The sequence below is a fragment of the Physeter macrocephalus genome, chromosome 15, assembly GCF_002837175.3.
Source record: "Physeter macrocephalus isolate SW-GA chromosome 15, ASM283717v5, whole genome shotgun sequence".
Taxonomy (NCBI): Eukaryota; Metazoa; Chordata; class Mammalia; order Artiodactyla; family Physeteridae; genus Physeter; species Physeter macrocephalus.
Window position 1 is genome coordinate 74,099,178 of NC_041228.1, and position 13,229 is coordinate 74,112,406.

The following is a 13,229-nucleotide window of genomic DNA, read 5'->3' on the forward strand; positions in this document are numbered from 1 at the left end:
TAATTGTATACATGCATTACTGTATGTAGTAGGCAGCCTTAATGTGGCCTTCAATGATCTATGTATTCTGGTGTTCATGCCTTTGTTTAGCCCTGAGCACGGGTTGGACCTAGTGATGCACTTCTAATGAATATGGAAAAAGCGGTAGGTTGTCATTTTGAGATTAAGGTACAAAAAGACTCTGGCTTCCATCTTGACACCCTTTCTTACTTCCTCATTCATTCACTCTGAGCGAAGCCAAATGCCGTAATGTGAACAGCCTTATAAAGAAACCCATGCAGCATGGCAATGAACTGAGGGCCTCCGTCTGTCAGATCATGAGGAACTGAAACCTGCCAAAATCCACGTGAGGGAGTGTGGAAGAACATCCTTCATCGCATCTCAATTCTTGAGAAGACTGCATCCCCAGCCCACCTTGAGTGTTGCCTCACGGAAGCACTGAGCCAGAGGCACGCAGCTAAGCCACACTTGCATTCTCACCACAGAAATGTTGGAAAATAAGTATTTGCTATTTGAAGCCCCTAAGTTTAGGAGTAATTTGTTTTGTAGCTAATATACCATGCTAATTTATTGTGTAATTTTATGTTGTAAAAAATACACAACAGATCAAAAGAGGATGAGATAAAGAGTAAATATAAAATATTTTATAATATTTTTACTTGAGTGACTATTTTCACTCTAACCAAAATATTAAGTAATGTGATTAAATATGATCAATAATTTTTTTACTCTCAAATTAACCTTCTGCAATATCATGTTTAAATTCAGTTTATTTTGATGCTTGATTTTAATGGGTATCATTAATGAAAAACATCACTCCAAAGTAGATAAGAAAGGAAGAATATTGTTTGCACTTAGGAAACCATGATATTTATTTTTCAATAGCATAAGATTTTTCCTAAAAGTTCCTTAAAATGTTTCTATTTTTCTTGATAATAATCCTTGATGTCAAAATCTGATGAAGCTTTTGATTTTGATTTTTTAAAAATAAGCTATGAATTTTTTCCAATTTCTTAGTGGTGTACTCTTCGAATATTTTTAGTTCCCACATACTGTATTTGGCAATGAGTAACTACACAATGATGGAATTATTCCAAATATTGATTTCAAATCATTTTCCCACAGTATTTGTTTCTTTTGAAAAGCAGTTAGTTTCTCATTCACTGTGAAAATTTTTTGCGGGGCCCAATTAAATGTGATTATTATTTTTTTATATATATATATACTTTGCAGTACGTGGGCCTCTCACTGCTGTGGCCTCTCCCGTTGCGGAGCATAGACTCTGGACGCGCAGGCTCAGCGGCCATGGCTCACGGGCCCAGCCGCTCCTCGGCATGTGGGATCTTCCCGGACCGGGGCACGAACCCGTATCCCCTGCATCGGCAGGCGGACTCTCAACCACTGCGCCACCAGGGAAGCCGGATTATTTTTAAATTATGTATTTATTTGCTATTTGACCTCTATATATCACCTCCAACAAAATCAACAGAATCGGAACACTTGTTAATGTCCCAAAAAAGAAAAAGGCGTAACAACTTTAACTCACTGTGAAAATTTTTTGCGGGGCCCAATTAAATGTGATTATTATTTTTATATATATATATATACTTTGCAGTACGAGGGCCTCTCACTGCTGTGGCCTCTCCCGTTGCGGAGCACAGGCTTTTGCTATTTGACCTCTATATATCACCTCCAACAAAATCAACAGAATCGGAACACTTGTTAATGTCCCAAAAAAGAAAAACTTTAACAATCTTTTACACACTTTTGCCATGAAAGAACTAGAGAAATATCTCTATTTGTTTCAAAAGATATTAATGGTCATCCCAATCTCATAATGTAATGTTTTGAAATTTTTCTTGTATTTTAAAGCTCCAGGTTTTACTAAATTACCTGCACTGATTGTCCTATAACACTTTATACATCCCTTTGTTGCAATACCATCTCTGTGAGTAATATTGTGAATAATTTCACATCTGGTACTATCTCTGTAAACTTATTCTGGACATCTTTAAATAATCTTACTATTTTTTTTTTTTTTTTTGGTCAGAGCAGTTCCTCTATATATACACATTTTTCTCCTTCAAACATTGTTTGATTAATGTAAGTTTTAATGTTTGGAATACATCTTTCTAGGACCTCTTTTCTTTAGTGACTTAAAATGATTACTTCTAGATTCATTTCATTATTGGCAGAGATTCTAGAAAATAACATGATACATGATAGAAACATCTATACTTTTACAGAACTGTATAGCACACCTTTCAGGCTGCATCCTTTTTTGTATTTATTTTTTACAAACATTCAGAAACGTACTATACACATCATCCAGCAGTACTGACTAACTAAAGAATGTGGTTAGTTTGTTGCTATATTTCCTATTTATTATGACAAATACTTTTACCACGGCAGAAAGAACAGTTGTTTCCCCACTGGCATGTACCTGTCTTTCCCCTTTCATTATTTATTTAACAACTTCAACAGACACTTCCAAATGTTTATCATTAAGTTTAGTGAAATTCTATAAACTGCTGGATCAAGGCTTGTATTGCTTAAATGTCACCCGAAACAACCTAATCATTGTTTTCATGCTCTGGATGCAAAGTTGTAAATGTATTCTTATGCATCATGGGTTCTTATTATTATCAGCTAATATCACAATCTACAATTTAGAGTGAAAGCTATACCTAATACTAGTGAAGAGAAATCTGTATTTAAAATATTCTTCTTGATGATCGTATAATATTTCATATATATGCGCACACACACACATATACACACAGAGAGAAATACACACACATAGATATTCAATTAGAATATCTATATCTATCATACATATGTAAAAAACAATTAAAAAAAACAATTTTGCAGTATATCTGACAGAGTTCATACCATGAGTAAAGTGTCAACTCTGCAATTTTCTTGTTTTCTGGTGTTGGCATTATTAGCATTTTCCTCTCGGCTGGAAATGGCAGGTTAATGCTAGCAACCATTCCATTCTCCCCTGGGCTTTCCTTTTACTGCAGGTTGTGGAAGACTTTCCCAGACTCCTTAGCCAGCAGGGCTCTCCAGAGAGTTTAGTTTCTACCAACAAAAAGCAGTTCAGAAGACTTGTAAGGCGGAAGGGTGCTCCAAGCCATTCCATCTTCTGCAGGTAGTGGAGGAAGGGGTGCCTGGACTTAGGTAGCTGAGAGTAGTAAGCACAGCTGGCCAAATGCCATCCTCTTACAATCATCATCTTCAGGGCCATGGCAGTGGTGACCATGACCTTGATCACAGTTTCCTGCATTTCCTGAGCCTGGAATGGCAGCAGCACTTCCTAGTTTTCTGCAGCAACAACTGAGAATTGGTGGTGATTTTACTCTTTCAGGACTTCCAATAGTTTTCTAATCACCTCATTCCCTGAATTAAGTCCATTTCTGCTTGAAATACTATAGAATGATTTTTATTTTCCTGAGCTAACCTGGGATTATTCAAAGCCACTTGTCTATTTGGAGAGACTTTTCTTCATTAAAACTAGACAAGCCCACATAAACTACAAAACACCACAAGATGCTTATATAAAGACACACTAAGATGTTCTCCTTAGGAAGTCTCCTGTAACATAGGAGCTTAACTGATTCCTTACCTTTGTAGATAAAAATATAAATAACAGTTGCATTATTTCTTCCTACATCCAGTAGATCATCTTGTACTGTGTAGAATGAGTGCATTTCACTTTTAATGCTTCAGATAATTAGGGAAATAACTTAAATTTTCTAGACTTTCTGACTGTTGTGATTCTACAGTTAAAATAACAGGATCTTACAATTTAATTGATTCTTTAACTGAAATAATAGGATGAAAACAATAAGTCTTCCTTCTGGCCTTCTCTTTGAGTTTTTTCTTTCTTTTTTACAATTTTACTTTTAAATTTTTATTTATTTATTTTTTACAGTAGGTCCTTGTTGGTTATCTGTTTTAAATATAGCAGTGTGTCCATGTCAATACCAAACTCTCGATCTACCCTTTCCCCTACCCTTCCCCACCTGGTAACCATAAATTCATTTTCTAAGTCTGTGAGTCTGTTTCTGTTTTGTAAATAAGTTCATTTGTATCATTTTTTAAGATTCTGCATGTAAGCAATATCATATGATATTTGTCTTTCTCTGTCTGACTTACTTCACTTAGTATGATCATCTCCAGGTCCATCCATGTTGCTGCAAATGGCATTATTTCATTCTTATTTTATGGCTGAGTAATATTCCATTGTATATATGTACCATATCTTCTTTATCCATTCAACTGCCGATGGACATTTAGGTTGCTTCCATGTCTTGGCTGTTGTAAACAGTGCGGTAATGAACATTGAGGAGCAGGTAACCTTTCAAACCATGGTTTTCTCCGGATATACGCACAGGGGTGGCATTGCTGGATCACATGGTAGCTATATTTTTAGTTTCTTAAGGAACCTCTTTTCTGTTCTCCATAGCGGCTGCACCAATTTACATTCCCACCAACAGTGTAGGAGGGTTCCCTTTTCTCCACACCCTCTCCAGCATTTATTGTTTGTAGATTTTTTGATGATGGCCATTCTGACTGGTGTGAGGTGTTGTCTTACTGTAGTTTTGGTTTGCATTTCTGTAATAATTAGCCATGTTGAGCATCTTTTCATGTGTCTCTTGCCCATCTGTATGTCTTCTTTGGAGAAATGTCTATTTAGGTCTTCTGCCCATTTTCTGACTGGGTTGTTTTTTGGATATTGAGCCACATGTGCTGTTTGTACATTTTGGCGACTAATCCCTTGTCGGTGACATCGTTTGCAAATATTTTCTCCCCTTCTACAGTTGTCTTTTCGTTTTGTTTGTGGTTTCCTTAAATTTTTAAATTTAAATGTGTCTTTCTTCTAATGCAGTTCTTACCCAAAGTTCCCCTTCCTTACTTAAAGCATCACTCAGATTCTTGTATCCTGGTATTAAAAAGTTCTAAAACATGAATAGAAAATATTTTAATTCTGATTATATAAATCACACCAATAAGCTCTTTAATTCAGTCAATGAGCTGATATTTATAGACCGCTTTCCGTGGACAAGGCACTGTGTTACGTGAAATGAGTGTTTTGGACTGAGTGTTTGTGCTCCTCCCAAATTCATAGGTTGAAACCCTAATGTGGTGATATTTGGAGACTGAGACTTTGGGAAATAATTAAGTTTAGATGAGGGCATGATGATGGGACCTTCAGGATGGGATTGGTACCTTTATAAGAAGAGACACCATAGAGGAAATCTCTCTCTCTGTGCCTCTCTGTCTCTCTCTCTGTCTGTCTCTCTCTCTCTTTCTCCATGCAAGCACAAAGAAGAAGTCATGTGAGCACACAGTAAGATGGTGACCATCTACAAGACAGGAAGAGAGCTCTCAGCAGACGCCAACTATGCTGGCACCCTGATCATGGACTTCTAGCCTCCAGAACCTCAGAAAATAAATCTCTGTTGTTCAGGCAACCCAGTCTATAGTATTTTCTTGTGGCAGTCAAGGCGAATGAGGAAGTCACAGAATATAAGACATAGTCGCTTGCTCCAGGGCATATAAAATAACCAACAATACAAACAGTGCAAGGTAGAAGAATTAACAACCCAAGATAGGATAGCTCACAAATATAATAGAAATTTAGGAAAGAGAGATCATTTTGGCTTAGGCCAAAGCCAAAAGGAATTGAGAGAAAAAATCTTATTCCTAATATATTGTTCTATCATCCAGCAGATGACAAAGAGACATGAAGCTTAAATGTATTCCACAAGTGAGGGCTTTCCCCTGTAAAATCCATACACCTCTCTTATTTTTTATTTCTCTTTCTTTTACATTCTCATTTCTCTTCACACCCTTTTGTACTCACCAGCACATTTCAGCATGCCTCTGAGATGTGACTGATACTGTGATGGAAAAAAGATCCACTAAGAACAACTGCGCTTACTTTTTTATTTTAATGATAAATCTGGAAAGCTTCCCAGATGAAACATTTATTACACTAAATGTATTCTGCTGAGGAGGAAATTGACCAGAGAAGCATCGGGCAACTACATGTATTTACAGTACGTTGACCTCCCTTTTCCCCATTTCTGTGAAACATCTGTGAGTGATCTCGCCAACATTTTTGGCCTATGACTGGTTATTTGAAAACAGACATTTGAATTTCAGATACGTGCATTTATATTTATGTAGCCAATGAGCCATCCTCACGAGACATTTGGAAATAAAAAAGCCAGTGCCTTGTTTAGTGGAGATTGACAGAAAGTTAGATGCTTGTTTATTGTTTTGGTTTTTTTATATGTTTAAATCATACTACTTTATGCAAATGATTTAAATTTTAAAAGAAGAATGGTAACAGTGAATTCTTTATTTATAAGTCTTGCAGAAGAGAATTTGTGCTCATTACACTGTTAGGCATTAGCAGAGGATTCTTGGGCATTTCTCCTGGGGTTCTAGGTTAGTAGATGCGTTAGGAGAAAAAACCATTTCATCAGCCTATGGAGGGTCTGTGACCTAAGAAGAATGAGAGAGAAAATAATACGGGGGAGATGAGTTACTACTGGAAGAAGATTTTGAGGTAATTTGGGATAATTCCCACTAAAGGGGTTTTATATGGAGTTTTCAATACTGGAACCTTGTGAGTGAATCAGGAAGGCAGGCGGATAGCACCTTAATCCTCCATACTGTGCTCTTGGGACCAGGTCCATCTTCCATTGACCTGGGTTCCAGATCTCTTTATTAGTTGAGAGGAAGTAATCATATGACATACTAATTAGTTGCCCTATCAAATTGGGCTTTAAATGGCCCAAAGAAAGGAAAGCATAATGGCCAAGAGCCTCGTACGACTCTCAATTATGCAGTTTCGTGGTGTTGTGATTAGTCCTGAGGCAAATAATGTGCTTTGAGGATCACTTGGTGTCACACGCACCGAGAACTGAGTCCTGGTGTCACACTTACTGACCGTGTGATTTTACACAGAGACTTAGCCTCTTTAAGCCAAAATTTCTTTATCTAAAAAGTGGGAGGGATGGGACCTGCCTCATCCAATTATTCTGAGGATAAATAAATTGATGGAAACCAAGTGATTATTAAGGTGTCTGACACAAAGGTGATATGAATCTCATTTCATATTTTTCTCATTACACTTTCACATTTGGGGTTTCGTTTAATCCTGGAAATCAGTGTTTATACGATACCTGCATAGTAGTATTACAACTAGGGTTGATAGATGAATTTTTATAGTGGTGTAACTTCCATTTCCTTTAAAGCTCCATATTTCCATTCAAGCAGCCCACTGAAAAGTGTTCACAGTGCTTTGCTGAGCTCACCCTCTTTAGGGGAGTGGAGGGACTCTGGTACTCACCTTTCTGGGATTAGAATCCCACTCTACTCAGCTGTAATAATTGGAAAGAAGATATGGAGAGACTTTGCCCCTAAAATTTTCTTAGAGTATATATACATATAGTAATTGCTTAGAGTAAATCATATTTGAGCAAATGGAGATGTAAAGTTTATTTGCCTATGTTCTTTGTTGCATGCATATGTGTGTTTATTGGAGGTGTAAAACTGTCTAAAGAGTCAGCTGCATCTACAATAAACACGGCAGTGATAACCACATGAATAAACTACAGTGCTATTCTGGCAAAACATTTTTGTTTAATTCCAATTTTTCTAAAGGCGATGCTGTCTTTTGGTTGGTGAGGTTCACTTCAGCATGAACCTCTTTTATGTAGGGTCTTAGAGCAACAGTTGGAAACTGCATTAAAAAAATCTCCATTAAAATACCTCATCTCCCTGAAGTGGCTGAAGTAAAGCATAACACTGCTCCTTAGTTGAAATATAATGATCTGGACTTACAGTATGTTAAAAACTTTTGTCATTGAATAAATTTCACAGTAGGGAAGGCATACTGTATGTCACAGAACATTAAAATGATCATTCAACCAAAAGAAAATAATAATCTGGCTAGACCATAAGTCTCAGGCACCCTCAGTGACTATTAGGTATCTACCAAAATTCACTGTCTAATGATTTGATTTCAATCAACCCAATCTATCAACCTTATGGGGTGATTAAAACTACATTACTCCATTAAGATTAACTCCTGACTTCTGGGAATTAGAATTTTGTGAAGTAAAACACCAGATTGAGAGTCTCAGATCTGGAAACTACAGATGGTTAGTAGAGGTGATTTTTAAAACTTCCACTGGACTTGGGAATATGAGTGTACGTTTTTCTGTTTTTCTGTTCAAAATGTCCTGTTAAATACCTTCTATGGTTTAAAAAGCATGCATTTCTCTTGAAACCAGTACCTTATACATTATCCATTTTCAGAAAGGATACAATTCAGTCCAGAAATATCATATCAAGCCCCTCTCACCATGTCTGTAGCCTTTGAGCTCCCTCAGGTATGTAATCAGGAGGTGTCTACTTACATATTGGGGGGAGTGAGGTCCATTAATCACAAAAAAGCATTCTTTATGTAGCAAAAGGGGCTCACTCCACACTTCTCCACATAAAGACATGACATTCAAGTAGAAATGGATGGAATTTGTTTTTATGAATAGGGTCCTTGCTGACTAATTCTTTTTCTGGGGAGGGTAATGGGCAAATGCTATCCAGATGCATTCCTCTGGAACTCGTCCCAGTTTGGGAAAGTGAAAACTACTGTACTTGCAGTATAATAAAGGGCAGTCAGAGAAACATGATAGCTCCATAAATAGTGCGGTACTGTTCCTCTGCCCTGTCTGGTGTCATGAAGCCAGAGTTGTTACAGAGATCTTCCATGCCACACGGAGGACTGAGGTTCATCCAACATCATTACTCCTTCCTTAACTCATGTTGTAGTCACAGCAAAACTGAATCAAAATGGGATCAAAATAATCTAAATCTGCTCAAAACCAAAAACAAAAAGGAATGAACTGACCTGTACCTATGTGTTTTCCCAATTCAATTGTTAAGCAAAGGAAGAACTATTACCCCCTTTTCCCCCTAGAAACTTTCTTCTCTCTTATCACAAATTCTTACCCAGGTCTACCCCTCCTTTTCTTAGCCTTCTCTTCCATCTGAAACCCACTACTTTGCTCACCTATTGGATTGAATGCAGCCCATGACTCTATTCAGTCCTCATCTCATTCTATAGCTTCTTCTTGGCCGTCTTTTTGATACCTATGTTTCCAATCGAACCTTTATTTTGTCTCACCTTTTTATCGCCAAGGAGTACATATAGCCTTGAGTTATTTGTATAAATATTATTTATATATGGATTTAAAGATTTAAACAATGTGTAGTTTGTTATTTGTACTTGCATAAACTTACTATACAGAGGCTTGCATAGATTTAACTATACAGAGGGTTCTAATAGTAACTTCCAGTCCCTTCTCATTGTGACATTGTTGATCACCCTTATTTGGTGAGGGTAAAAGGAAGTATTTCTGGTCTAGGGTGGAATCAGATGTTCTGGATTAGGATCCTGTGTTCATTGCTTACTGTTTGTGTGGCTATAGCCATACTATTTAAACATTTTGCGTTAGTATCTGCTTCCGAGAAATGAGTGAACACTTAAAACTACGTATTGAAAAGATCCACGGTGTACCTGGGAGACTTGACATGGAAGATAATTTCTGACACATCCTAGTATATCAGTCAGCTCGGGCTGCCATAACGAGATTCCACAGACTGGTAGCTTAAACAACAGAAATGTATTTTCTTACAGTTCTGGTGGCTGGAAGTCCAAGATCAAGGTGAGGAGGGTTGGTTTCTGATGGGGCTTCTCTTCCTGGCTTGTAGAAGACTGTCTTCTTGCTGTGTCCTCACGTGGCCTTTCCTCTGTGCATGTACTCAGAGATGGAGAGAGGGAGACGGAGAGAGAGAGCAGTGGTGTCTCTTCCTCTTCTTATAAAAACATCGGTCCTATGACATTATGCCCCATCCGTATGTGCTCATTTAACCTTAATTACTTCCTTAAAGAACCTATCTCCAAAACAGTCATAGTCTGAGATACTGGGGCTTAGGGCTTCAACATATGAATTGGGGCAGGGTATACAATTTAGCCCATAACACTTGGTAAAATCATTAGACTTTAAAGGCAAAAATGGAAACAATAGAAGACATATCATAGTACTATTGGTGAAGATTACACTAATATATTTTGATGGTTCCCCAAATTATGCCTCTAGTTTCATACTCTACTCTTAGCTCCAGGTGTAGATATTCAATTGGATACATTCCCAAAGATGTTCCCTGGGAACTTCAAGTTCATCCTTGTCTTCACTTCTTTCATCCCATCTGCGTCTCTACACCATCTATTTTCTCCTGAAACCACAGACTGATTTACTCACCAAAAGCAGATACTTAGAAATCCTACAGAACTCCTAATGCCCACATTTGACAAAGCATCCAGTTTGCCACTTTTACCTCCAAAATGCCGATTAAATCTGACTTACAATCTCCACCTGCTGTATAATTAACTTTAAGTTAGTATAGCTGACTTTATATTTAAAAAATCAATTTTTGTAAAAATAGTACACATTCTTTGAAAAAAGTTAAAATAACTCTAAAAAGTACAAGGAATATTTAAAAAGGTACTACCCAAAGATTATCGATGTTTAATATTCTGGGGACGATGTTTTCAGCCACAACTTTCTGTATGTTTATTATGTATACTTTATAATATATACGGGTCTTTTTATTTCACAATATACTCTAAAATATGTAGTACTTTATAATATAAAGTACATGATAGAGAATAGAATATAAATTATATATTTTATAGCAAACGGAATAGATATGATACTCTATACTGTATATAAAGTATATATAATATTATACAGAGTGGATAATATATATGCTATTATAAGAGAGTATATACATATAGATATACCATAATATAATATACTGTAGTATAGTGTAATCCAGTATGTGTATATATATATACGTATTGGATTACACCATATATATATGGTGCTCTATAATAATATACAGGGTTCTCTATTACTGCTTTATAATGTCAGTGTTAGGTTTCCAGGAGACTCATCTGGTCTCTGTGTCTCCCATCTGGTCCCTCATTAATCCAAAATCCACTTGATGGACAATGTTGACAGAACTCAGGAAAGTTCCCTTGGACTTCAGGACAAAGCACAAGCTTCTTATCATGGTTTAAAATTCAGTGATGGAAGGATAAACAAATAGATGGATGAGTGGAGCCATCTATGATCTTCCCAGTTGATCGTTCCAGATTAGTCTCTTTTTACTTCTCTTTGAGTTCTCTGCTGCAGCAACACTAAACTACTTGTTATTTAAACCACTTCAGTTCACAGATCTGGATCTTTTCTCCCACGTTTTCCCCTAACTCCATTGTATCTAGCTAGCAAATTCATATTCTCCTGAGATCTTGCCTCCCTCTGTGACCAATCAAGACACAATCATGACCCTTAACTTCTACTCCAAATTAATTTATCTAACATTTGATGGTAATACATTTCTGTCACTAAAATTGTCTTGCAAGTCATGATTACTTCTGTACTTGTTTATCTCTCCTTCCTTCTATTTTTTTATTCTATAGCCTCTCTTTAGTCCCTGAAGCTAAGAGAATGTCTGGTTTATCAGAGACAATCAAATGTTTGCTGAATTGTTATTAAACTGAATTCCAAGATTAATGTAATATTGTATACCTCCATTCTGACACTGACAACTTCCTAACAAAATGGAGTATTTCTTAGACCTAGAATTCCACTGAGTCATTGGAAATTTATAATGCCCAAACATTTTTCATAGAGCTGGGTGGTTTCAAATATCATTTTTACAACCTCATCCATCTAGCAATGATCCTTGTTAAAATATAAAAACTCTCTTGTAAAGTTCACTGTAAAAATTTAAGTTATTATAAGCCCTGATGAAAAGTTTTGATTTGTAAGAGTATAAAGAATATTAAGTCACCTCATCACCATTCTGGCTTATGAGATAATAAACAAACTGATGTAAAGAAATGAAAGTAAACTATGACAATTCCTTAAATCTTATTTATCGTTATTCTTAGAATTTATAATAGGGTCTTATGGAGATAAGTATATAACACGAAGGTTTGTAATGGCTTCTTTTTGCTCTAGATTATCCGACATCAGAACAAGAGAAAATGTTCACTACGTGGAGAAATGATCTGAAAAGTAGGAAGAAAACCCCTGTTTATATTCATATCCATGCAGGCTTTCCTGTTTGTTCATAAGGAGACTTACTCCAATCCAATATTTATACCACGACATTAATAGATCACAATATATTGCAAAGAGAAAAAGAATTCCAAAAAGGACCAACCATATTCCATCTCTTCATGGGAAGAGGATAAACATTTTTTTCATAGATGGAAAAGCCACTAGATATAAGACCAAACCCCTAGGAAGGACTTAGTAGTTAAATCAGTAGGAGACAAGAGGGATAAACCATAGTATTTTCTAGAAATCAAATATGAGTTAAGTTTGTTTTAAGATTTATCTATTTAAATGAAGTTATAAAGCCAATATGGATAAGAACACAAAATAAAGTCTTAAAAGAAAGCATTGTTTTGAGATATGGGATCAGTTGAAATCAAAGTAACATAAAGATATCTATCTATCTAGAGAGAAATTATATATTTAAGTAACAAGACACTAATGAATGATTTATGTATGATAAAATGGCTTGGGACTATTTTTGTGACTAATAATCCAATACCTAATTCATACTGTTGTATTATCAGAAACAAACAAAAAGAAACAAAGACCATCCATGTATATATTTTTTAACATCTTTATTGGAGTATAACTGTTTTACAATAGTGTGTTAGTTTCTCCTTTACAACAAAGTGAATCAGTTATACATATACATACGTTCCCATATCTCTTCCCTCTTGCGTCTCCCTCCCTCCCTATCCCACCCCTCTCATGGTCACAAAAAAGAAGCTTTTGATAATATCAAACATCCGCCACTCTCTCACTTCGTCACAGCTTACCCTTCCCCCTCCCCATGTCCTCAAGTCCATGCTCTAGTAGAAGACCATCCATATTGATGCCAAATTTGAGAGGTATAGCATATTTAAAAAATAGTAATACATACTTCAATACAATACGTTTTCCTAAATAGTGAGAAGAAACATCCCAAATCTATGCCTTGATTTCTGAACGCCTGAAATCAAATTATGGGAAAAATGGGAAGATAAAGTGATTCAAAGATTCAGTGCATATACTTGG